Source organism: Cavia porcellus, unplaced genomic scaffold, assembly GCF_034190915.1.
Source record: "Cavia porcellus strain 051 isolate PalLab524CR breed Dunkin Hartley unplaced genomic scaffold, mCavPor4.1 scaffold_28, whole genome shotgun sequence".
In the NCBI taxonomy this organism is placed as follows: Eukaryota; Metazoa; Chordata; class Mammalia; order Rodentia; family Caviidae; genus Cavia; species Cavia porcellus.
Window position 1 is genome coordinate 40,855,350 of NW_026947511.1, and position 25,757 is coordinate 40,881,106.

At 52.8% G+C, this 25,757-nt stretch overlaps 1 protein-coding gene across 21 annotated transcripts in view; it reads left to right on the forward strand.

Moving 5' to 3' along the window:
• Trerf1 (transcriptional regulating factor 1) overlaps nt 1–25,757 on the forward strand; it is a 183,690-nt gene that overhangs the window by 49,040 nt on the left and 108,893 nt on the right. For all 21 annotated transcript variants that reach the window (XM_063238853.1, XM_063238861.1, XM_063238863.1 and 18 more), the window contains one exon: nt 25,623–25,704. The gene's annotated coding sequence lies outside the window, so the exon portion shown is untranslated. The remainder of the gene's footprint in view (nt 1–25,622; nt 25,705–25,757) is intronic.

A 25,757-nucleotide genomic window follows, 5' to 3' on the forward strand; every position in this document is an offset into this window, starting at 1 on the left:
TTTTTGGAGTACTCTCCGCGATGTCTCTCTTCTGTCCTGCTGCTCTTTGCCTGGTTTGTCAGACGGTTGCTGTCTCATCTTCAGGGGAGTCAGCGTCCTCTGACCCCTGACCTGAGTGGTTGCTGCCTTTCTAATGGTGACAGGCGTGGAGCAGGCAGAATTGGTCACCTCGGCTTCTGTTTGGTGGGGTGATGTTTCATTGGACGGTAAAATACATACTGTTCGTGAAACTGAAGAGGAACAAGGTGAGAGGTCCTGGCTTAGGAGGAGGTGTCATTTCCTGCGATGAGGCAGTAGGCAGTTTGATCGGGATTTTGATCCTGCGGGGGGTGTCTTAAGAGGCGAATGCCATTCAGGGATGTTTGACTCTCGCCAATATTTGGTAATACTGGCATAGCACTGTCATCCCAGGGCCCCTCCCTGGCACCTCTGTCCTGTGCTTTGCCCCCGCTGACAGTGCTTGAGAGAGTCAGTACTGTGTGGGGAAGGGAACTGAGGCTATCAATTGTCACATGAATGAGCCGTGGTCTCCATGAGGTCCCAGCTGTCACGCACCTGCTTTCTTTTTTCTTTTTTCTTTTTTTTTGTACCAGGGATTGAACTCATGACCTCATGCTTGCCAGGCAAGCACTTACACCGCCGAGCTAAATCCTTGGCCCTCCCATCTGCTTTCCTGTCACCCTTTGCCTTCCAGGATGCCCTCTGTCTCTTTCCTCTTCTTCCTCTTTAGTCTTCCTCCATTGCAGTGTAATTTTAGTTCCCAAGATTCTCCCAGGGCTGTGGTTCAGTTAATCTTAGAATCCACCAGCATCTTGCCTTTTATCTGTGTTCCCTATATTGAGGTCTGTGCTTCTGCTGCTTAAAAAAAGAAAAAAGGAAAATCAGATGCCGAGAGCATTTGTGCAGTGCTTGCCTGCAAAGGCGGCTGGGGGCTGGGGGTGACGGCCACAGCTCCTGCTGCAGGCCTAGGTAGAGGAAGGGGCCCAAGTGCTCCCAAATGCAAACGGGCCTTCCCGTTCTTGGGGGGCTCAGAATTCTCCTGCCATCGTCCAGGTTGTTAATGAGAACGATGTGGGCTTCCTAGGGGAAACTGAGGCCTAAATCCTAGGCTCTGTAATGTTCTCGCCTGTCACACTCATTTCAGACAAGAAGTTTGGAGGGGCTTAGTAACTTGGCTGAGGTCACACAGCTCCGAAGGGAAAGAGCCCAGGTTTGGATGAAGATCTAAAATCAAGAGTTCATGGTTTTCCGTACCTACGATCAAAAGTATTCATTAATTCTCCGTCTCTTCCCCCTGGCGCGGGTGGAGCCCAGCTAGTGTAACACTTCCAGCATGGGGTGATACACACCCCGGCAGTGCTGTCCTCGAAGGGTTGGGCTTTCCATGTTTTAGGGGTCGGCTGGCCTTGGGGGAGAAGTCTTTCCGGCTTTCTGTTGCGGGTCTCAAGGACAGACCTGACCTGCTTGGGGGGCGGGCAGAAGAAAAAGACAGGCCGCTGTGCCTGACCAGGATGAGGTCGGACTGCCCCGGACCCCTGCAGGGATCACTGTCACAGGCTGCTGAATCAGTGTGGTCAACTCTGGGGTCTCGCCAAGGGCAGCAGGATTCAGGGAGCCTCGGACACAGCTGGGGTTACGCAAGGGTTGGGGCTGGGCTCCTCCTCGAGCTGGTATTATGACTCTTACTGTTGTGTGTCAGGGTGTCCCACACCTCTGCTCCGGGGTGGGCATGGACCCACCGTAAGGGAAGACACAGCAGGAGACAGTGGCAGGACGGATGGCCTGGGCCAGGGCAAGAAACATCCGGGGGGCTTGTGGACCCAGAGCCTGGTGTATCCAGGCAGCTGGGAGAGGTTTCCTTAGCTGGCCAGGGGTGCCTCCCTTCTCCAGTGGGCAAGAAAGGAGTAGGGACTCAGGGGTGGTCAGTCTTGGGGGTACAGTCTCTCTCTAGGGTACCCCTTCTGCCACCATCTTGTGGGTATGCCCCTGTCTGTCTCCTGTTTACAAACATTTATGGGGAGCCTGAGGCCTGCAGCCCTGATCTGCCCGCATCCTGGGTTGCTGTCCAGCCTCCGGGTGTTGGGGGTGGGGCTTGGCCCCACAGGCTCCCCCTCTGCACACCAGGGTCCCAGCAGCCTTCCCCCCGCCCTGCACTAAGGAGCCTGCGTGATCCCTTCCTCAGGCCGCTGCTGTTGCAGAGGGCTGGCTGCCTGGACCCAGAGAGGGGAAGTTGGCCATGGCGATGTCACGCAGTCCGTGCTGTGCAGCCCTGCCGGCTGGCCCTGCCTGTCCCGTTTTCCCTGGAGCCGGAGCTGGTGTTACAAATGAGGCCCCCACGGCTCCATCGCAGGGAACGCGCCTGGGTACAGTGTGCCTGGTGGTTGCCTAAATTTAAACGAAGTGGGCTGGGGTGGGTGGGAGTGCAGAAGATCGGCTGGGCGCTTTCATTAAAGCACAATGTGTTGGGGGAAGGCTCGGTTTTTATTTTTACTTCACTGAATGAGGGTTGAGCGCAGAGCTAACGCTTTTTTTCTTCCCCTTTCCTTTTCTTACTTCTTTTTTTTAATGATTAGATACCTATATTTTTATATTCTCAAATCAGAACTGGGGGTGTGTTTCGCTTTCAACCTAAGTATAAATTAAAATCGGTTGCGTCAGGCCATTGTTGTTCTGTATCAATCTCACTGATGGTGAGTCCAGTCGCTGGGCAGGACGCTGTCCTGAGCGTCCTCTGACAATTCTGGTTACACTCGGGTTCCCTTCCCAATTCCAGGACTCACTGGGGATCACGTAGGGCTGCAGTCACTGGTGTGAAGCCCTGCACGCAGTGTGACACCTGGCGGGCCCTTCTCTGCTGAGCCTCCCGTACTTTGTCCCCAGCAGCCCAGGACAGAGCAGGACACTGGGTTGAGATGACTGTGCAGAAGGTGAGGGTGAGGGGCTGGTACTGAAGTGTGCACTTGAGTGTGCCCGTATGTGTGCACATGGCTGTGTGCGTGTGCATGTGTGTAGAAGTAGATTCGGGGGAAATTGCTCCTTTCTTTGGAGGACATAGAAAAAAATATTAGAGGCAGCCAGGCTCCCGCCTCAGTGGATTCTCTTCCTGGTTTCCTCTCTCTGGTTCTTTGCAGTCTTTTAGCCTGTGAAAACCCAGGTGTAAAAACTCTGGTCTCTTGCTTAATGGTGATAAAGCAACACATAACAGAAAAGTTGGAGCATATAAAAAATCACAGAGGAGAGAGTGAAGTCACCCATAATTCAACCTTCTGGGAGGTACCCAGTGTGAGGAGTTTGAGGCCCGCGTCCCTTTATGCCTTTATCAGTGCATCCTCAGGGTGGGGTGTTTGCTGGCCTGCTCATTTGTACAGAACCAGAGTCACACTGCACGTGCTGTTGTGTAGCACACCCTGGAGACCCTGCGTCAGGAGCACAGGCTGTTAATGTGGCTTTGGGCCACGGCACCCTATTTAGTCGTTCAGATGTTCCTTGAAGTGTTTCACCAGTCCTGCATTACTGTAATCCCAAATACTGTGTACAGTCATCCAGGTATTGCAATCCTCTTTCTGGTTTTCTCACAATCCAAAAGGTTGTATTTGTAATCCCACTGAGACGTTACTGTAATCCAAGCAAGTTAATTCCAATCTACCATCACCAATGTAACCCACGGCTCGAGTAAAGACACCAAGACATATTCCAAGTTAAGAGCAGCCAAGGGGTCTTAAATCTAATCCTCGTGAGGCCATGTGGACAAAGGCCTTGATCCTAGGCCTCTCCCAGAATTTATTGTCATGTGAAGAAGGGGGGTGGGTAGGAATGAGTGACAGTGAGGATGGAGGGAATTATGTAACTTGAGCTGGCTGGCCAGGTGGGAGAAAGAGATACTCAGAAGGATCAATTCACATAATCATTAAGGTAGCAACAGAATTGTTTAGGGAGGCTGTTGCTTTGGTTTTTGATATGTAAACTCTTGTGCCCTGGGGAGTCACAGCCTCTTTACCTCGAGGCTCTACCCAGTTGACATTCCCTGAGCTGTTGGCTCTAACATCCCGCTGTGCTCATATCCTGTATGGAGGGAACAGGACTGTCTGCTGGCGTTAGAGATTACACACCAGTACCTCGGCTAGGCTTATTTGCATGCTTAGAGCCAGTTGAGGAGAGAATAAAATACCCTAGCCAGCTCTCAAAGTATCAGTATAAGGAAATGAGTCTCCAAATAATCAAAGTCGCAGTAATTGTTTTGCACTCAAGGGGAGTCACTGGGGTTGTCTCCTACACTGCATGGTTCATCATGTAAATGCTTTTCCTTTTCTGTGGCTTCTTACACTTAATATGGGTTTTAATAGTAGTAACACTCACAGTGGAAGGAGAGCAGTTCTCCACTGAAACACTCAGAACTGACCGGCTTTGGAAGTTTGGGGGCTCACTGTGCCTCGCGGGCACAGACCCATTTGAGTCTGGCGTCCAGATGCACACCGCACCGCCCGTTTGTGCCCTGCCTCCCCGTCCTGTGCTTTGTTCTCCGCCCTTCCTTAGGAAGCCTTCCTTCTAAGGGGCAGTGGGAACCGTGAAAGACGGGTGGTGCTTTGCTGACCCCCACTTCTCCTTTCTGCAAAGTGAAGGTCGAGATGCCTGTCTGAGCCAAAGGTAAGGGTGAAATGCACTTGTGGCCTCAGGTGGGCGCGGTAACTTGGGGTACCGTTAAGGCAGCAGTTCTTCATGCTAGTCTCTGGCTCTCCGTCCTTGGCCTCTGAGGGAGGCTGATTACCTGCCCCTGGGGTTGTGCTAGGGATGTGAGAATCCGTTGTGCACATTTCTTCCCAAGCCTGTGTTCAGTGGCTCTCACACTGGCAGCTTGAAATTGACCATTACAGAAGTATTTATATTGTGGAAATTATTGAAGAATGTAATACTCACGTTTGTGTTGTTGGAGAATTGCATGTTAAGTGTTTGCTATCTGGCTGCTAGTTTCTAGCGCTCTTGTCCGACGTTAGACGCAGTGATTTTGAGTTTGAATTTATAGTTCTCCTTTCATATGCTGAGGTCTCCTTTTCCCTCTGCTGGAGTATAAGCTCCTGAGGGCAGGAGTTGGGAAGCTGAAGCCCCTAATTGCTTTTATTGTGGCTGCCATGGAGACCCACAGAGCAGCATTTATGCAAATGAGCCCATGAGTTTGCATGGAAAATTCTATGCTGAGCCACACTTAGGGGAACCTACAGTAGCTACATAGGCCCCCAGCCCAGTCCTCTCTTAATGATCCTTTATTGATGGGTCTTACATACACAGATTTTTAGTTATTTAGCCTAAAAACTGCCCAGGGTATCATAAAGGGGCTTTATTTCCCTGTGTTTCCATCAGCGGCTCTAATAATAGTGGCTAACGAGAAATAGCTAACATTTATTGATTGCTGTGTGCCAGGTACGTCCTGAAAGCTTTTACAGAGGCTTTCCTATTTATTCCTTGCTTCCGCCGAATAAGAAACACATTAGTATTATCCTTTTTTAAGTAGAGGAGGAAAATGGGAGATGATTGAGGGTCATCTGGCTGTTCATTCATCCATTTATTAGTTCATTCACTTGGCTTCAGAGCCCTTCTGTGCTGTCATTCATTCATTCCTTTGGCACCAAAGCCCGTCCTGTACCTAGCTGATCACCTTGCACATCACCAGCTCTTGTCACATTTTTGATATTTTGAAGCAGAGAGAGCAGAGCTTTTTTCCATGAGGAAAAGGCAGGAAGACACACCAAGGCCCACAGCAGCCTGCTCAGGGACCCATGTGCACGGAGCCTCCCGCAGACTGATCCGAGCTCCAAGGACCTGGGCAGGTGGGGTGCAAGGGAGGCCTGGGCTTGAAAGAGGACAGAGGAGGAAGAGGAGGAGGAGGAGGAGGAAGAGGAGAATAAGGGGGGGGGAGGGGGACCCCGGGGAGGTCAGGGCTGAAAGAGAATGTGCACGTTTGGAACCAGAGGCTGTTCTTCCCCTTAAAACCTGTTGGCAGAAGATGGGGCTTTCTCGTACCCCATAGACAGACAGTATGTTAGGGTTGTCTCCTCACCCCATCTTTGGTGGACCAGCCAAACTGAATGTCTTGTTCATTTGATAAGATCTTTAAAAGCCTTGGGAGCTCAGGGAACCAGGATCAATTCTTGCTCTGCAGTTAAGAGCTCTAGCTGACCTTGGCCTCAGTTTCCTCGTCTGTCACAGGAGAGCCTGGCCAAGTGGTGTCCCTTGTGCTGTCCCTTCTGCTCTGGTCTTTGAGGCTGAAGATGAGGCTAGGTCCCCCTCACAAAATGTGTACATCACAGAGCCCCTCTTGCAATGGACAGCCACTGTCTGGAGTGCCGGGTGAGGGGGAAGGCTTTGAAGAGGTCTGAGTAACCCCAAGATCTGGAATATGTGCCTCCCCGGGTGTTTCTTGGTCTGTGGGTGCCAGATACTTTTTCCACGTGGCTCCCAGTTCTAAGCCACCTGGTATTAGCTGGTGGTTAAGTGGCCGTCGCCCACACAGGATGCTCCCCACAAACACAGCTCGCCCACAAGTGTTTTCCTAGCACGCCCACTATGGAGGGGAGGCGGTGAAATTTTGGGTGTACTTTCCTGATGGTCGGGCGGTTGTGATTTCTGTCCTCCAGCGATCTCCCACCGAAACCGTACAGTGATACCAGCTTCAAAAATAAAAAAGTTGTGAGTTGAGGGAGGAACAGGAAGTGGGGAAGCGCAGAGGAGGCCGATATGTACCCAGAGCGCTGGTGACCTTTTTTTCTTTTTAACATCGTGTAGCTCTCTTAAATAGTGGAGTAGATGCTTTTACATGTTTAAAACCGCTCAGCTTCTTCAGAGATCTATGGGGAGGGCGAGGAGGGCGAACGCCGGGGAGCATTGGTTGAAGGCGCCTCTTAGGAGACCTTCCTGTGCAGGCCCACACTTAGCTCTCCTGGGCCAGCAAGCAGGAAAGTGCAGTTCTGTGGCTCCTTCCCCACGCCATGTCTAGTTGGGCTCCTCAGTTTTTCTTGGCCTCCCAATGGCTTGAGGGAATGAAGAGGGGACAGGGGAGGGAGAGAGGTGGAGAATTAGTTTCCAGGACTGGGAAGGCGCCACATTGTTAACAAGACCCCAGCAGACCCCGTGAGAACTGTCATGCATGCCCCCAGCCTGGAAGGACACATGTCCCACGACCAGGGACAACTCTCTGCCTGGCCAGGTCGGGCAAGGGCAACTGAGGCAACTGGCTTTTCATTCGCAGAGCAGCTGTGGTCCTGGGCGGCCCCGTTTTGATGACTGGCCGGATTAACTCGGCTGCAGAGGCTGGGAGGGACTTGGGGTGGCTCTGAACTCATGGAGAGGCCCGGGTTCGCGTAAGATGTAGATGTGTGCGGACCCCACCGCACTGCCTGCCTTTACCTTCCCAGCAAGCTTTGGAAGCTTTATGGATGCTGAGGAATGATGCCCAGGTAGTGTTTGGAATGGAACTGTGCACCGAGGGTGGTGAGTTGGTCTTGCTGGGCATGTTCTTGGGACCCCAGGGGTGATTTTATTTCACCCCAAGAGAGCAGTGGAGGCTTAGTGCAGTCAGCTCAGTGACACCAGATGATGGAGTGGGTGTCTGCCCTTTCCGTCCCTCATGTCGCAGTGTGTGGCTTTGGTCACAGCCGCTGGTGTCCACTGGTGCCAAATTCTGAGATGGTTGGGTTGGGTGTATCTGTATTTGCATTAGAGCTTCTCTAGATCCAGCTCACCAAACCAAACTGCCTGACCATGACCCTAATGGCTAGGTGGACAGTCTGGCCCCTCATACACAGACATCCTTTGTTCCCACTGTGCTGCAGCCTTGCAGATTCAGAGTCCACTGTGTTTTATCAGAAATGCATGAGGGAGAGATTATTCTAAAGAAAAAAAGCTGGACATGATGGTGCACATCTATAATCCCTAACTCAGGAGGCTGAGGCAGGAGAGTCACTACAAGTTTGAGACCACATTGGGCTATGTAGAGAGTTCATAGCTAACCTGAACTACACAGCGAGAGCCTGTTTTAAGAAAAGATTAAAGACCTATACAAATGATTTTTCTTTTTTAAATTGAGTTCTGGAATGAATCCAGTGGGGGTGCTGTGTGGCAGAGAGATGTGGGGTCCCTCTGGCTGGCGGCCTGTTAGGTTGCACAGGGCACATGACTTGGGTGCTTCTCTGCTCCCTAGGCCTTCGTTTTTGTCTGGTGCAGTTTGGTGGAGGCTCCTGCTGGACTCTTAGTTAATTCAGTAAAGTCCTGCACAGTGACAAGGCTCAGGAAACGGGAACAGTTTTCCAAACCAAGCATCGGTGCCTGCTTGACCTTTGTGGGCCAACGTGGGGAGCTCCACACCCCTTCTAGGGGAGCGCAATCCCTCCCTCTTCCCCTGGCAGTGCCAGCAGGCTGTTTGAAAGTTTGAGGTGGTAGAAGTGAGGGGTGGCATTTGTCAAGTTGGACGAAACTTGCGGGAAGTAGGCAGAGCTTTGAGGTGAGCTCACCGCAGTCTGATTTGCAGTTTTTTATGAATTGAGAATGCACAGAAGTTGGTTTGCATGACTGGAAGTTGTACCTGCCTGACTGTGGTTGGCGGCTGCCACGTGGACTCGATAAGCGAGGTGTGTGGGTGGTCGGGCCCCCTGCTCCCCTGGGGAGTTGGCTACCTTCTAGCCACCTGATAGATGAGCATAGACGGGAAAGATCATCCTGAACTAATGTCACTTTGATAGTTCCCACTCTGTCCCCATACTGCCTTAATAAAGTTACTGGGTGGTTTTTTTTGAAACCTTGCAAAGTTGAAACTTTTAACATTTATTTGAGCCCAGTTGGAGTTCTTTTATCTCCCAGTTGGTTTTAGTGCCTTGAGACCCGGACAGCTCAATCTTGCTGGCTGCATGTCACATCTCCATCTGCTGACTGTGAAAATTCTTGTGGGAAATGTGACATCAAATGTGAATGTAGAACTTGGCTTTTTTTTTTTTAATTAAAGAGCACCTCACTATCTTTGATTAAGTAGTGAAAGGAATCCAGAGTTCAACGTTCAGCATCGGGGGAAGAGGCCTCTCTCTCTCCTGACCTGCACAGGGAGAATACAATTGAACGGTCAGTTAATGTGTTTGTGGCTTAGGAACCCACTTGGTCACTAACCACTGATGCCTGCCAGCCTGAAGCTTGCTCTTGGCCACAGCAAACCGCAAGGCTGTGGAAGAACATAAAGGAAATGAGGGAGGGGGATGCAGCAGTGAAGGGGAAAGACTGATGGGTAGGGCTGCAGAATAGAGGACCGAGGACGGCCCAGTCTGCCGGCTGCTCTGGCCTGGGGTGGGCCTCAGCCTCTGGTTCCTGCATTCCCTCGGATTCGTATTTGCAGTTCAGGAAAAGGCGGCATCAAGACTGCATTGTGCCTGCTGGAGTGGGGTGGATTTACCCCAGCGCCCACTTCTAGATTTAATTGATCTGGAGCTGCCATTCTTGAGTGGGGATGATGTTGGCTGATCAAGGACATTGGGCAGTGTCTGGGGACATTTTTGGTTGTCATGGTTGGGGTGTGTGTGGAGGAGGGATTACTGGGCGTACTGCTGAGCATCTTAATGCACAGAAAGCACCCCACAACAAAACACCATCAGCAGCCGGGCGTGGAGGCTCATGCCTGTAATCCCAGCACTTGGGAGGCTGAGGCAGGAGGATCATTGCAAGTTCAAGACCAGCCTGGGCTAGAAAGTGAGCTCAAGGCCAGCCTAAACTGCATAGCGAGACCCCGTCTCAAAAAGACACTAACAACAACAACAACAACAAAAACACCATCAGCTACAAGTGTGGGAGCCACCCAGGGGGAGAAGCCTGGAGCTGGGGCCTGGCTGCCGCTCATTCTGTGCTGCCTCCTCTCTCACTGGCAGAGTCTGTGGCCTACTTCTCTCTACCCCTATCCGGGCACCAGCCGTCTCCGAGTTGCAACTCTGGGTTGGTCTCGTTTTTTGTGCCATCCGCTGCCCTTAGAGAGAATTAAAAATATGAACTATTTAATAAACGATAGACAGTGCCAGTCAACTATAAAGCACATGCCTCTTCCAGGCCACTTTTTGACAAGTTTCAGGTAAGAATGATAGCATATTAAATTATTAGGCAGTTTTATGACTGTGCAGGAAAGATTTATCCTTTGATGAATAAATATTGCTGTAGCCCAATTTAGAATTTGACAAACGCTGATTTACTGCTTAAAATATAAGGGTTATTTTATGACGAGGTGGCAGCACCAGCAGGGTGGGTTTAAAAGTGATGTCGGTGGCACTTTTGAGCAATGCACCATTAAAACATCGCCACAGGGAGAGCTGGAGGGAGGAGCCGCGGGTGGCTGCTGGGGGCTCCTGCCACCCCCAAGAGGTTTGGGGGCCCAGGCCGCTACCTGATTTGTGATGCATAGTTCCTGCTTTGAGGCATTATTAGAAGTGTGGGTGCCTCCGGGTCCCTGATTCTGCAGTGGAGAGGATTCCGCTTGCCTGTCCATGTAGCTTCAGGGCAACAGTGTTCCTGGATGTCAGCCACTGTACATTCTTCAGATAAGGGGCAGGTCCTTTTGAGGCTGTGCACTTTGAAGATCGGGGTGAGGAAGGAAGCTGTGAGTTTCTTTTGTGTTCTGGATCATCCAGCATTTGAACCAAAAACCCTGCGACACCTGAACTGACAGGCAAGGGTACTTGTAGGAAGAGAGAGTTTAAAAATGGAAACTCACCTAGAACTGACGCGGTGGAGCCTGATCAGTTACTTAAGGTCTTTTTCTCTTTGCTGGTTACTGACTTATTGATTAATTGAATAGTTAGTGTGTGCATAGGGTATAAAATCTGCATGTTGCAAAGGATCAGAAGTAGGGTAAATAATTTTTCCTGCCCTCTGCTGCTCAGTTCTCTTCTCTAGCAGTGGCTACTGTGAAAATCTTTTGGGGTATCTTTTTGAGGATCACCCCACATATAAATATATAATATTTTTCAATAACTCGTGGCATACTGTTCATATCTTTCTGTGCCTTGCTTGTCTTGCCCTCCAGTATAACTTGAAAAGGATCCCATATAGTACAGAGAGTGTGCTCTTCTTTATTTTTATTTTTATTTATTTATTTTTTTGGTAGCAGGGATCGAACTCACGACCTTGCACTTGCCAGGCAGGTGCTTAAGCTACTGAGCTAAATCCCCGGTATGCTGTGTGTATCCCAGTTTTAAGGGAGAATCATCCTGTATTGGAGCACCGTCCCAGTGGCGGGGATTGAGAGCCCCCCTTCTTTTTGATTACACATCACCCTGCAGGGAGTACCTTGGGGAACACACCATCACCGGTGTAGGTGTGTCCGTGGGCTAGACTCCTCAATCCGGAGTCATAGGTGTTTGTCATATTGGTACCCCATTGTCCGTTTTAGGAGGCCGTAGCAGTTTGCCCCACTGATGAATGAGGCATCCTTACCAACACAGCAAGTTATCGTTGCTTGATCTTTGCCCATCTTAATGGATGAAAATTAGTGTCTCAGTTAATTTGCAAATTTAATTTGCATCTCTTTCATGAGTGAGGTGGAACACCCCACTGAAAGTTCAAGATCCGTTGGTATTTCTGTTTCTTGAGATGTGTATGCACCTTCTCTCTGATCATTGGTCTTCGCCGCCTTAGATTCAGCATCTCTGTGACCTAGCTCTGCACTGCCACTAGTGGCTCTGAGGCTGGCTGTGCATTCGGATTCTGCTTTGGAGACTGCAGCAGTTCAGCTGTTTGGCCTTCAGGTCTGGCCGAGGCTGCCCTTCAGGCCATTGGAGCCCCCTACCTAGGGGTTCCCGGCTCTGTACCCGCGTTGCTCTTTTGGAGCTGGGAGCCACCTGAGCAAATGCACAGCCAGTACCAAAGAGGGTGCTGGGCTCACAGGGCTCATGAGAACCGCTGGTTCAGAACCTGGATGAGACTGGGCTGGGGAGGACAAGTCAGGAAGGAAACAGGCACATTTGGGCACATTCCAGAAAACAGCTGTGGCAGCTACATGGGGAATCTGCAAATTTATGGTGTCCAAGGAATCAGGAGAAACAGAATCCGCTCATTCTTAGACACCATTGATACATGTCGGTATTACGCTCCGTACGCTTCTCCACCTAATTTCAAGCATTTTTAGAAGCATTTTTAAAGTAGTGGTTCTCACTAGGGAGTCATTTTCCCCTCCCCCAGAGGAAGGCGGTGGCCTGGCGTGGGCGGTGGCTAAGGATGTCACCAGCTTTGTCATATCACGCATATGACAGTGTCCGAGTCAGCCCAGAGCACTGCTGGTGCTGCACGGGCACAGGACGTCGTGGTCCAGCAGTGTGCCCCGTTGTCAGTCTGAGCAAAGTCCGAGGGAGCTGTCCCGCAGCCTTGGGACCCTGGGGACAGTCTTCATGTCACCCGAGCACCCGTGGGTTTGCGTGCGGGTGAGGAGGGTGGAGACTTTTAGCTGGAAAGGCACCCAGCGCTGTGTTTAAAATGTCTGCACAATGTGTCCTGACCGGGGCCAGTGAGAATACAGGCCCGGCGGTGGCCGCTGGCTCCTCCTCATCCCCATCCTTCACGGCTCTCTTTCCCTTCCCTGCCCCTCTCTCCACTCTCTCCATCTGCCTTTGGTAGGAGCATCAGTAAAAGGACATCAGGGTGGCATCTCCGTATGCCCAGGGCCCCACCTGGGCCACCCAGTCTCCCACGTGCTTGGGGTGCTGGGGCCGGGTGGCCTCCACGTGCAGCTGTGGGGCTCTGAGAACGAGCAGAAATTCTCGAGGATTTTCCCCTTGGGGTTTGGAGCAGGTGACGGCCAGGCACGCTCAAGGGAGCCATGAGCTTTTCGTCCGTCTCTGCCAGCCCGTGCTGTGAAAGGGCGGCGCTCTGGACACTGTTGGAGGAGCAGCTGATCACTGCCTGGAAGGACTCAGAACACACCTGTGTGTGAGGATGACAAGGGTTGCTTCTCCCAGGAGGAAGCTCCAGCCTCTGTGGCCCTACTCTGTGGTCCTGAGCTCAGTACCCACCCACCCATCCCCACCTGACCTGCCTCTCTGGGAGGAACCCCTGCTTGTCCCTTGAAGGAAGCTCAGAGTGTGATTATGCCTGGGCCCGCAGAGTCCCCATCAACTCTGCTCTTGGTCCCCAGCCACAAAGCTACAGTCCTGCCTCTTTTTTATTTTATTTATTTTATTTTGAGACAGGCTCTTGCTAAGTTGCACAGAGGGTTCTCAAACTGGCCATCCTCCTGCCTCAGCCTCCTGAGTAGCTGAGATTGCAGGCATGTACTGCTGCAAGTAGCCGACACAGTACTTTAAGAAGCCGATATATACACAGAGAAGATTCGTGGACTGGGGTGAGGCGGTGGAGGGAGCAGTACAGATTAACCTCGTCCCTAGGGAGCTTCTGGGCCAGTGGGGGTGGCACAGTTTCTGCCACCAGGGACTCTGTCTGCTCGGGAACACAGAATCTCTATATCCAGGAGCGGAGTCCCTGTCACCAGGGAGCCCCAGTCTGGTGGAGAAGACAGTTTGAGGGTGTGTGACACAGGTGGGTCCCTCAGGGCAGTTGTCACACCTGACTTTCTGCCTCCAGGAGGAGGAGGCTGAGAGGACCCAGCCTGGGGGAGGCGGGCTTGGGAGCGCCCCCCTGGCTGGACAGCCAGCCACACCCCACCTGTGCTATCTTTAGCCAGCACCCTTCATTTGCTTTGGAGGATGCGCGGCTGTTTCCTGGGCCCAACCTTCTCCCCCGAGAACGGAGCCTGCGCTGTGGGGGCGGGTGGGCAGTAGGGTGCTTGGGGGCCTTATCCGGGCTCAGAGGGTAACTTTCAGCCCTAGGAATGTGAGCCGGCTTCTAGCTTGGCCTTGGGCTTCAGAGGAAAGTATGAGGGGCAGAGAAGGGAAGGGCTTTTCTCAGCGGCACACAGGGTTTAGAGGCTGGGCCCAGCTCAGGGCCTGCTCCTGAATCCCCTTCCCTCCTAGATGAACCCAGCCAGGCTCCCTGATAATAACAATGGTCCTGAGCCCAGCTAGGTCAGGTCAATTACTCCCCTGTCCAGAGAATGCATCAGGCTGCTTGGAGGCCCCTGGCCCCCCACACCCCTCCCAGCATCTCTATCTTGTCTCCTCTTCCTCATTCACACTACACTGGACTCCTGGTGATTCCTGACATTTCTACCTCAGGGCCTTTGCACTGGCCAGTTCTTCTGCCTGGAATATTTTCTCCCAGATACTTGCATGGCTAATTCTTTACCTCCTTCCAAGACCCCTGCCCTGACCATCCTACATAAAATGCCCTCCTCCTCCACCGCTCTCCAGACCTCACAACCAGCTTTATTTTCCTCCAGAGAATTTATCACATTGTATAGATTCATGTATTTATCACTTTCTTTGTTTCCTCCCTCATTCTGTTTTGTTCAGTCTGCATTGATAGCAGCTAGAACATGCCTGGTACATAGTAAGCACTCAGTACCTGTTGGTTCCAGGGAACAAAAAAAAGAAAGTGGCATGGAGAGAGGAAAGATAAACACAAATTGAACTAAAAGAAGCCCAGGGACCTGGTGTTAGAGGTGGTTTGATTTGGTTAGTCTATTCTGTAGAGAAAAAAAGAATCTGCCCATGAGGTGGTGGTACCTGCTGTGACCTCAGCTATTTGGGAGGCTGAAGCAGGAAGATTCAAGTTCAAGGCCAGACTAGGCAGCTTAGCAAGGCCTTGTCTAAGTTAACGTTTTAAAAAAGGGATGCAGGGGTGGCTCAGTGGTAGAGCGCTTGCCTAGCTTGATTGAGGCCCTGGGTTCCTGTCCAGCACTGCAAAACGAAACAATAAAAAAGAAACAGAGATAGACAGAGAGGACTGGGCATGGTGGTGCGCAGCTACTGCAGTCCCAGCACTCCCGAGCTGAGGCAGGAGGATCACTGCAAGTTCAAGGCCAGCCTGGGCTGCACAGTGAGATCCTGTCTCAAGACAAAACAATCAAACAAAAAACACGTAACAGAATAGAAAGAGGACAGAATCAAACTGTGATGAGTGCCGGAAACTCCACTGCTTCCCAGTCCCCGGGCCACCTGCTGGCTTTCTCTGGTGTCCTAGGCTAGCGACACTTCCTGTCGGCCTGGGCTCTGTCCTCTGCCTTGTGTGATTCTCGCCTGTAACTGACTGTCACTCTTGTGAGGAAAGGCGATACTCGCCGTGGACCTAGAGTGTCCCTGCCCCGAGTCCCTGCTGGGATAGAGATGGTGCCTCATGGGAGGCAAACTGCCTCCCTCTAGCCTTATCAGCCTTAAAGGTCTCTGCACCCCACATTCTATTGCTGAGATACAGAGATGGGCACTAGCAGGCCAGAGCGGAGGAGCCAGGAGAAGGCCGGGCCCGTGTGTCCGGGGTGGGGTGGGCGGTGGGGGCCACACACTGGCGTGTGACTGGTGACTCTTTGAAGCTGGAGGCTGGAGGGGAAGCTTGGAGCTTCCGGGTTCTGGTCCTCCCCTCTGTGGTGGCCTTGTCCGCCCACTTCTGCTCTCACAGCCTCAGCTTCCTCATCTGTAAAGTGAGCCTTGGACGGGCCTGGGTGGGAGTCCGAGTTCTTGGGGTTCCATGCAAGTGGTCAGGGGACCTTGACCCAAAGCGACCAGAGCCAGTGACCCAAATGGTTGCAAAGGCCCCTTCTGGCGCTGAAATCCTGATGGATGTCTGTGCTTTAAACTCCTTGTACTCTTTGTGTTAAATATCAAGGTGTTTTTTTTTTTTTTTTGATAAAACTCTGACTTCCTTCATACTTTGGAAATAAAGATGACAGTTTTTTAAAAAAGGAAATGTTTTAAAAATTTTCTCAGTGCCGGTTACTTTAGTTAATGTGGGTTTTTTTTTTCTTCTGGCCTTTCTTCTTGGTCTTAACCTGTAAGTGATCACAAGATCAAATGAGTTTCAGTTTGAGTTCCCCGCTTTACAGTCTGTATTGCCTCCATGCATCACGTTGATTCTCAGCTCGTCCGGCTGTTTCAAAGAGGTCTTATCAACCCGGGTCGGAAGATGCGGTCTCGGCAGTTTGGAAGCTGGGTTTTTGGTGTCAGTATAGACCTGGCTCCCCTGCCTCTCCTATCTGTGCCTCCCCCCATCTGGGGCAGAAGGTAGAAACTGGCTTGGGAAGATGGTCAGATCCTCCCCTTCCCACATCCTTACCTCTTGTTCGGAATCAGCTTTGCAACAGGTGGGGCCCCTTGTTTAAAAATTATTAAGACTTTCAAGACAGTGACAGTTGCCCGAGGCCCTGTAAGGACAAGGCTTGCATTTTGTGCTGCTGTCTTACGGGGTCAGGAACTGCATAAAACACATTTTCAGGGTTATTAAAAACTCCCCCTGGAGGAATCTGCTTGCTCAGTGTGATTTGGGGCAGCCGGCCTGAGCTGCTGTGTGTGTTTGGAGAGTCACCCTCCTGAGAAGGAAGGGTTTGGACGGCATCCGTGGGTACTGGTGAGAGGGAAGGGTGATTTGTGCACATTGTGTTCTCTGAGAGTCCTGGAGGGGACCTGGGGACTTTTATTAGGGGAGGGGCAGCATTTGTTTTGCCCTTTAAAAGTCTTCTGATGGATAAGGCGAATGTTGTCTATCCTCACAGTCAAATATTATTTAGTCATGAAAAGGGATTTGGCATAGATGCCTACTACAAATGCATGAAAACATGGGGCCAGGTGAACAACACCACCAGGCACCAGAGGCCACATAGCCTGTGGTTCTGTTTGCACTGGATGGCCAGAAAGGGCTGGAAAAGGAAAGTCTCTGAGGTGCTCAGGTGGTCCCTTTTGCCCTCGGTGGTGTGGGTGGAGTGGCTGCAGGAGCAGCTCCCGTCTGGCCGGGGTCCCCCCTCCTCCATTTCTCCCCTCTGCTGGCCGATGAGCTGTCGGGCACCATTACCTAGGGGAGGTCACTGGAAGTCCTGGTTAGCGCACACGTGGCTGCGGGACTTGACCTCCCCAAAGCGTTGCCTGTCAGCTTTAAGAGGAGACCGCTTTCTGGGAGAGGGCTAAGTGTTTAATTTTAGAATTCCAGGTGAGTGAGGGCGTGCAGGAAAGGTTCGTGTTTCTCGAGGGTGGGTGTGTTCTCAGTGGCTCCGGGGTTCCAGGGAAGCCAGACGGACCCCTTTCCGCCAGATCTGGGGAACTTGAGACTGGAAGGCCCTGGCAGTGTGGCCCCTCCCTGCCACTCTGCCTCTTTCTGCAGGTGGCATTTTGATTTGGGAAGCTGCTGGGGGGAACCTGATTGTCTTCATTTCTGTTTGCCCCCTGGACCCTACCTGGGTCTTGACGCTGGGATCCCAGCTGGAGACAAAGCTCCCGCTGGTGCTGTGCTGCTCTTTGGGGTTCAGCTCCACCCCAGTCGCCCCTGCCCCTCCCCAGGATCACAGTCCCAGCCTTCCAGACTCTATGGCACCTTCCACTCCTGGAGAGTCCCCATTCATCATATTTCACTTTCTGACTTTCTGACTTCACTTTCTGGGCACAGAGATACTCCTTCCTGGCATCCAGGGTGTTGTAAAGAAGAAAGGGCCAGATGGACACCAGGGAGTTTTGACCATAGTGAGGACAGGTGGCGTTTATTGACGACAGGCCCTGAGCTAGGACTGGGTTTTACCTGCATCTTCTTTATGTCTCTCCAGCAACCTCACTGGCAGCGGCCACCAGCATCCCAGGGATGGGACGTGAGGCGGAGGGTAGCGTGACCCTGCGGAACCCGCCCGCCCTGGGCTCCATGCCCGCAGGCTGGCCTCGGGCTCGGGGTGCCTTTCCTACTTCCCTGCACTTGACCCAGTTGAACCTGCGTGGGGTGGGGGCCAGCTCAGGTCTCACTTCCTCTCGGAGACCTTCTCCAGCCACTCCTGCCTCCCACATTGTTCCCTTGGCGACAGGTGATGGGTGACCTTTCCGTGCCCCCGACCTCACCCAGCTCCTCTGAGCGTGTGCAGCGCGGCGCCCCCAGTACCCCCTCAGACAGATCTTGGGTCTCTGGTTTTATTTGAACTCTTTGCTCACTCAGAAGGTTTCCTAGAAGAGACGACAGTGAGGGGTTTATGAAGCCAGAGGTTAAGGGAACTGGGGGAAGCCGCTGCCACTCCATGGTCCGAGGCGTCCGTCACTGCAGAGGGGCCTTGGATAGAAGCTGCTGGGTCTGAGATGGGTCAGGAAACAATCCCTGAGCACACAGGGAGGAGTCTGGAGAGGAGAACGCAGGAGCAGGCACCGGCTGGGAGCCACGCGGGGGGTTCTGGAATGTTTAGGGGCAGGAAGACAGGCTCGGATCCTAATAAACTCTCACCGTGTGCAGCAGTGAGTCCTGCACAGATGAGTTTAGCATCGCTAAACTGCCACTGTGGAGGGAACACTCAGGACCCCAAAAGAGTCAAGCGTTCCTCTTTGGGGGACGGGAGCCGCTAATAGGCTGGGAGTGTCTGTGATGATTTCCCAGAAGGCTCTGGGCTGTGGCGGGATAGGTACCCACCTAGCAGGCAGGAGGGGCCCTGGGCTCCACACCCAGCATCATAGCTGGTGGTGGCCACAACAGCGACAAAACACACAGCGTGGGCCCCTTGCAGGCCACAGACGGTCCTGGGTTGGGCACAGCCAGTCTGGAACTTCTGAAGTTTCAGAGTTGTTGAAAATTTGCCTGGAGGATCTCAGCAGTGTGGACAGTTGACAAATGTCCTTCACTTTTGGGGAGGTAGCCGAGAAGGGGTTTATTAAGTCGCCCCTTCCCAGGGGTCACCCCAGACCATTTAGGAAAAAGCCCCCCAGCCTGCCTGGGTGTGGGGTTGCTTAATCTCGTTTCTTTGTTCTGTATTCCTATGTTCCCGCCCACCTCTGTTGGGCTACGTCCTCTGTGCCCTGGGTTGGGAGGAAGCAGTTGAGGAGCTTGGGAGCTGCCCACAAGCTCTTGGCTGCCTTGGTGGCTCCTGCTGGTCACGTGTCTCGGGATTTCCCTCTCCCCTTGCTCCAGCGTCCTGAATGCCGGTTCCCCTGGTCCATCTCCTCCCCAGCCTCTGAGCCCAGGCTCTGAGTCTGAGCTCTGTTCTCATTCCCAAAAGCGCCCCCCTCTCCAGGGTTTATCCTGGGAGACATTCGGGACCTGGGGACTTGGGCGAGCCCCATAGTGCACACCCCATCTTTAGAGTGTCTGGGCTGCTGACCTCACACTGTGCATTTGCCTGCCCCTTTGGGGGCGCTTGCTTTGGCAGGGACTCCCGGGGCGTGGGAGCCACTGCTCGGGCAAAGCAGGCAGGAATCAGGGACACACATGGAGACCGCTGCGGGTTTGTATCGCTTCGGGGACCACGACCCAGGGAGGCGAGGCTTGATCTTGCCGGGACGTCTCTTCCACATCTTTTCTTGGGGACCCCATGGCTCAAGGATGGCGCAGGGTCAGAGGTCCACGCGAGTACGGAGGCCAAGTGGGCCGGCTGGGGAGGGATCCTGTGTCCAGTCTGCGACCTGGGCCTGCAGGTCCCTGTACTACGGCACTTTCAGGGGTCAGCTGAGGCTTTGCTTTAGGTTTTAGGCTCACATTTGCCCCTTTGTTACCTGGGTGAAGCAATGAAGATGACAAAGAGGAAAGGGGGGTGACGTGAATGTCCCCTGCAGGCTCAGCAGTCAGGGAGCACGCGCAGGTGGACCGTGGGCGCGGGAGCGTCCAGTGATCTGTATGGACGGAGGGGAGGCAAAGCGGCCACGCGCAGCCTGCGGGTGTGTGTTTTGTCCACTGAAGGAAATACAGGCCCACCCCGAATTCAAGCGAAGCATCCTCAGAGGTCACCCCCTTTATAGTTGCCGGGGCGTCCCCAGCTACGGAGATGTGTGGGATCACCAGTGCGCGGTGGTAGATCGTGAATGCTCGGGGGTGTGACTTACACAGATGGCGCCGTGGGCTGAGCGTGGGGAAGGTGAAGGGTGGGCTTGGAGGGACCCCAAGCAGTTTGTGGGGTACAGTAGGCGCCTTCAGAGATGAGGGTCTGTGGAGTGAGGAAAGGGAGGAGGGGGAGAAGCCCTGAGACTGGGATTGGTTGGATTCATCCTAAGGAGAGGTGGAGCTGGGGACTGGGTGGAGGGCACAGCAGGAGGGCGGTTGGACCAGAGCCCTGAAGAGTTGGCAGAGTACTTTAGTACCTTTACCTGGCTCAACTACAACTTGGTAACCGTGAGTCCCTTTCCTTTGTGTTAAAAAAAAAAAAAATCTGAACAAAATTGCAGAACTGGATTAGGAATTGTCGTTGTCAGAGTTGGTTCTGGTTTTGTTTCTGACTGCATTCTTGGGCTGCTCCTTTATTTTATTAACTTATTTATTTACAATTATTGTTGTAGTGATGGAAGTCAAACCGAAGGGCTTGTGCATGCTAGGGAAGTGGGCTAGCACTGAGGGTTTTTTCCCCTGCTTTTTACATTAGGAATTGAACCCAGGGCCACATGCCTAGCCCTTATTTTTTTATTTATTTTTAATTTTTTTGAGATAGCAGGATCTTGCCAAGGAAGGATTTAACTTGCAATCTTCCCGCCTCAGCCTCCCGAAGTGCTGAGATTACAAGTGTGCACCACTGCTCCTGGCCTTCCTTAATTTTTATTTATTTATTTATTTATTTATTGTCTTTTTGAGACCGGGTCTCACTATGCAGCTCAGGCTGGCCTTGAGCTCACTTTGTAGCCCAGGCTGGTCTCGAACTCACAACGATCCTCCTGCCTCAGCCTCCTGAGTGCTGGGATTACAGGCGTGAGCCACCATGAGCGGCTTCCTCAATTTTTAGATCTCACTTTTCTCATCTGTAGATCAGTGGTTCTCAACCCTCAATGCACATTCCAATCATTGGGAAATTTAAAAAACAACAACAAAAAACCTGAATCCAGGATCCCACTCCAGATCAAATGTATCAGAATTTTGGGGGCTGGAACCTAGGAATTCTTTTTCTTTTGACCAATGTTGAGAATCCCTGGATTTGAATCATCCTGGTGGCTTATTTTAGCCTGGTTTTATTTAGGCTTGGTGCTGCTCTAACAATTCTGTGTCCTGTATTATATAATCATGTTCCTGGTAAATACTGTGTACAAATATTATAAACAGTTCACATACCAAGATGGTTTTGTGTTTTTTTAATGAGAAATATCCCATAATTTTCATCAGGCTCATGACCTAATATCAACATCCTGCATCAATAAATCAGAGTCATGAATGTAGTAAGGCGTCATATCATTTTTGACCCAGTTGAAGGCCTGGGCTTTAATCTTAAATTTCTCTTTCTCTGGTTTTGCAAAACTGCGTGTAGGCCTGGAGCCATCTCCCCTCCCTGCCTTCCCCCACCTCCACCCTCACCCCGTCTTCTACTCAAATGTTCAAGAGTGCAAACGTTACTGGAAGTGTTTTGCTAGAAGCATCGCGAAAGCTCCAATGAGCAGGCCGGCTTGGGGGAGGCTTATCGGATCTCAGCTCTGCCTGCAGTGGGAGGAGTTAAAAGAGGCTTGGTGTGTTTTATCTCTACCATTGAAGTTTTTGGTTTTTCATCTCTTCCTAAATGAGTCATTTTCTTAAAAAAGGAACATGGCTTGGAGAGGGAGTGGGGAAGCCACTGCGGGAGGGGGCAGGCAGTGCTGGGGGCGTGGACCTCAGAACTTGACCTGTCTTTGCTGGGGTTGGGGTCAAAGCAAGGAGGAGACAGGACAGGACCTGCTGGGGTGGAGGAGGAGTAGAAATGGCATTGGTGCTATTTATTTACTTAGTGATTTTGGTGGCATGGGGACTGAACCTGTGACATTTGCACTCAGCTGAACCCCCAGCCCTTTTGGTTTATTTACTTTGAGACAGGGTCCTACTAAGGCGCTGTCACCGCAGCTGAGATCACATTTGCAGTTCTGCCTCAGCCTCCCAGAGTGCTGGGAGGGATTCCAGGCTTGCACACCCTCACCCCACCCCCATGCCTGGCTTGATGTTTATTCATTACCAAACACTTCTGACACCCATCCGCCATCTCAGTCCCCAGGTGCTACGGAGATAGTGGCCCCAGAAGAGGACTTGTAGTTTCCTCTCAAGTTGAGGACAGCCGACATAGATTGGTGTCCCTAGATGGCTGCTCTCAGAAATAAGCCAACCACGTACTGCCTCGTGTGAATTACACAAGTGATGCTAGCGGGGGTGGGGGGCCGCAGTCAGAGGGGAAGACAGTGCTAGGCTGACGTTGCCCCATGGAGCGCAGAAGGACTGGGCCACCACTGCAGAGAGGGAAGCAGGACCCTGGGGACCTCTGTAGGTCACTTCCTCTTTCTATCTGAGGCCTCCCAGCTGGAAAGGGACCCCGTGCACCTTGTCACTCTGGCCCCCGCGGCTGTTGACTCCCTTGCCCTTGGTGCCCGAGGAAGAACAGGAAGGGTAACACATGGTGGCCTTGGAGAACACACAGGGCAGAGTGTGGCCTGCTGCAGTGATGTTTTCCAAGTTTGTCACCGACTTCCTGTTGGGCAGGGCCTGAGGTCCAGGCTCCCCTCGAACCAGCCGTGGCTTGGCCTGTCTGTTCCATTGCTGCTCCTAGGGGATTTTTAGGGGTTTTTTTTAAGACAGGGTCTCACTGTGTAGCCCAGGCTGGCTTCAAACTTGTTAATTATTCTTTTTTTTTTTTTTTTGGTCTTTTTCCTTTTTATCGGTACCGGGGATCGAACTCACGACTGCCTGCTTGCAAGGCAGGTGCTTATGCCGCTGAGCTAAATCCCCAGCCCCGGCTTCAAACTTGTGATCCTCCTGCCTTGCCGACATTTATTTTGCTTCTTTGCAAACTGTCTCATGGGAAATGCTGTGTCCCTTCTGGGCCCATCCCCCTTAGTGAGGCCCAAGAGAGCTGGGAGGTCCTGAGGCCGGAAGGAGGGAGGGAAGGGACATAAAGTGGGCCCTTGTATAATGCCAAGGCTGTGCCGGACCTTTCCCCTCACTTCTGGTTTTATTTAGGCCTTGAATCAGCCAGAGCCAGAGAAGTCAGGAGTTCAGTGCCAGGCTGAACAGCTGCTGGGGCCAAGGTCAGGGCTCACCCTGGACTCTCAGTCATGAGGACTCGCTGCCTCTCTGGCCCCCGATGTGGGTACAGCTCTCTGTCCCAGCTGGCATCTCCCCTCGTCTTCCCCTGAGGCCCTGGGAACTCCAGACTGGTTGGGTGATGGTCCAAGATGATCAAATCTGATCTCCCAGAAATGGGGCTTTTTCTCACTTCTGGAGCCAGTTCTGACTCTTAGGGTGAACATAAGGCCTCCCACTCACGGTGAGCCCTTCCCTGAAGGAAAAAGTCAGACTGGCTGTCCTTGATCTCATGTGAAAGAGGAGCTGAGCAAGGACCCTGAGACCCTGAATCTGCAGGTGTGCGATGCGGGAACGCCCGGTCCAGCTGTCCTCCTCCTGCTCCTCCTGCTCCTCCTCCTCCTGCTCCTCCTGGTCCTCCTCCTCCTGCTCCTCCTCCTCCTGCTCCTCCTGCTCCTGCTCCTCCTGCTCCTCCTCCTCCTGCTCCTCCTCCTCCTGCTTCTGTTCCTCCTGCTCCTCCTCCTCCTGCTGTTCCTGCTCCTCCTCCTCCTCCTGCTCCTCCTCCTCCTCCTCCTGCTCCTCATCCTCCTCCTCCTGCTCCTCCTCCTCCTGCTCCTCCTCCTCCTCCTGCTCCTCCTCCTCCTGCTCCTCCTCCTCCTCCCCCTCCTCTTCCTCCTGCTCCTCCTCCTCCTCCTGCTCCTCCTCCTTCTCCTGTTCCTCCTTCTCCTGCTCCTCCTCCTCCTGCTCCTCCTCCTCTTCCTGCTCCTCCTCCTCCTGCTCCTCCTGCTCCTGCTCCTCCTCCTCCTGCTCCTCCTCCTCCTGCTCCTTCTCCTCCTGCTCCTCCTCCTCCTGCTCCTCATCCTCCTCCTCCTGCTCCTCCTCCTCCCCCTCCTCTTCCTCCTCTTCCTCCTCCTGCTCCTCCTCCTCCTCCTGTTCCTCTTCCTCCTGCTCCTCCTGCTCCTCCTCCTCCTGCTCCTCCTCCTCCTGCTTCTCCTCCTCCTGCTCCTCCTGCTCCTGCTCCTCCTCTTCCTGCTCCTTCTCCTCCTCCTGCTCCTCCTCCTCCTGCTCCTCCTCCTCCTCCTGCTCCTCCTCCTCCTCCTCAGCAGCCCAGCTCTGAGCACATCTTTTGCTACGTCTTGGAAGTGGTTTATATGTCCGTCCACAAATAAGTGGGTGTATTTACACACGGTGGAGCATTACTCTGTCATAAAGAAAGATAATCTCGAGTCAGTGTGGGAAAATGGATGCAGCCCAAGTCCATAATGTTAAGTGGAATAAATTAGGCGCACAAGCTTAAATGTTACATGGTTTTTCTTACATGACACAAATATAAATAAAGCGCAAAATAAAAGCAGGCAGTGGTACCGTGGCTCACGACCTTAATTCTTCCTGAGATTCTGGTCGCCAACCAAACAGGACGAGAACTGAATCAAGTCAGTGGTTAGGTTCCATGTTGACTTTATGGGGAACGAATGAAGTTTGTGACCTGAGGCACCACTGCAACAGGAAGAAGTAGGGACACAGATCTTTCTCAAGTGGGAAGGGAGTCAGGAGACGGGAGGGAAAGGGGACATAAAATGAATATCAGTGTGTCATGTACACGCACCAATTCTCACTAAAAATAAAAATTAAAAAGTAAAGCTGTCAGAGCCCTCACTTCCTGCAGGCGAAGAGCAGGTGAACTCCCTCGGCTTCCGGGGGGCCGTGCCCCCCGCTCCCTGTCCTAGTTCTTTAGGCATCCTGAAATCTCTTTCCAGTTCTGTTGCCTGGGCACCAGGCTTGTTCTGTGGCCCAGCATGGTGACTGCAGAGGCCCCGGGGGAGCCGGGGACAGGTGCGGCGTCCTCAGCACAGCTGTCTGCGTTCCCCAGGGATCTGCACTGCGCACAAGCAGCTGGCGCTCCAGCCAGCTGGGAGCTGGGGAGCCAGAGGGAGCCCAGGAACTGGGCCTCCGCTGGGGGTTGCAGGACAGGTGGCCGGAAGCGTGGAGGTCCAGGTGTCGCTGGGTCCTCTCCCTGCGAGGACTGAAGGATTAGTGACAGGCCCCTTTCGAGACTTCTACGTCCCTTGGCGTGTGACAGGGTGATGCCGGTCTTCCTGTGGTGTCCTTTGCACACGTCTCTCTGTGTCCTCAGTTTTTCGTTTTATGAGGACCCCAGTCCTATGGGATTAGGGTCCCCACCCTGTATCAGGACGACCTCATTCTAAGTCATCGCATCCACAGTGACCCCTCCCCATCTATGTGCTTGTGAGATGCTAGAGGTTAAGGCTTCAGCAGAGAGTACTGGGGAGACCAGTTCAGCTAGACTCGGGTAGGAGAGGCTAAGATTAGGTTACTGCTGTGACACATGGGGCACTGCCAGCCTGGACCCCAGTGGAAGTGGTGGAGGCCCAGAGAAAGGGTGGCAGCCCCGAACACAACTTGAAGCAAAAGCCGAGAGCATTTGCTGGTGAGGAGCACGAAGGGAACCCTGACTGCTCAGATGCGGGATTTTCTCGGGGTGGCCTGGAGTTGGGCCTCCCCAGGCAGCCCTCCCCGATTGTTCTGTCCCCTTGTGTCACCGAGTCTCCTGACCATGCATTTTTCGGTCCCTCCCGCAGGCCCCGGCTCCGGAGGATGCGGACGGAGGAAGGCCCTGGAGCAGCCCAGCCCTGAATGCATCACTCTCGCCTCCTGCAACAGGTAGCTTCCCGGGGTTCTGGCACTAGAATGGTGGGGGGCAAAGGGGCGAGCAT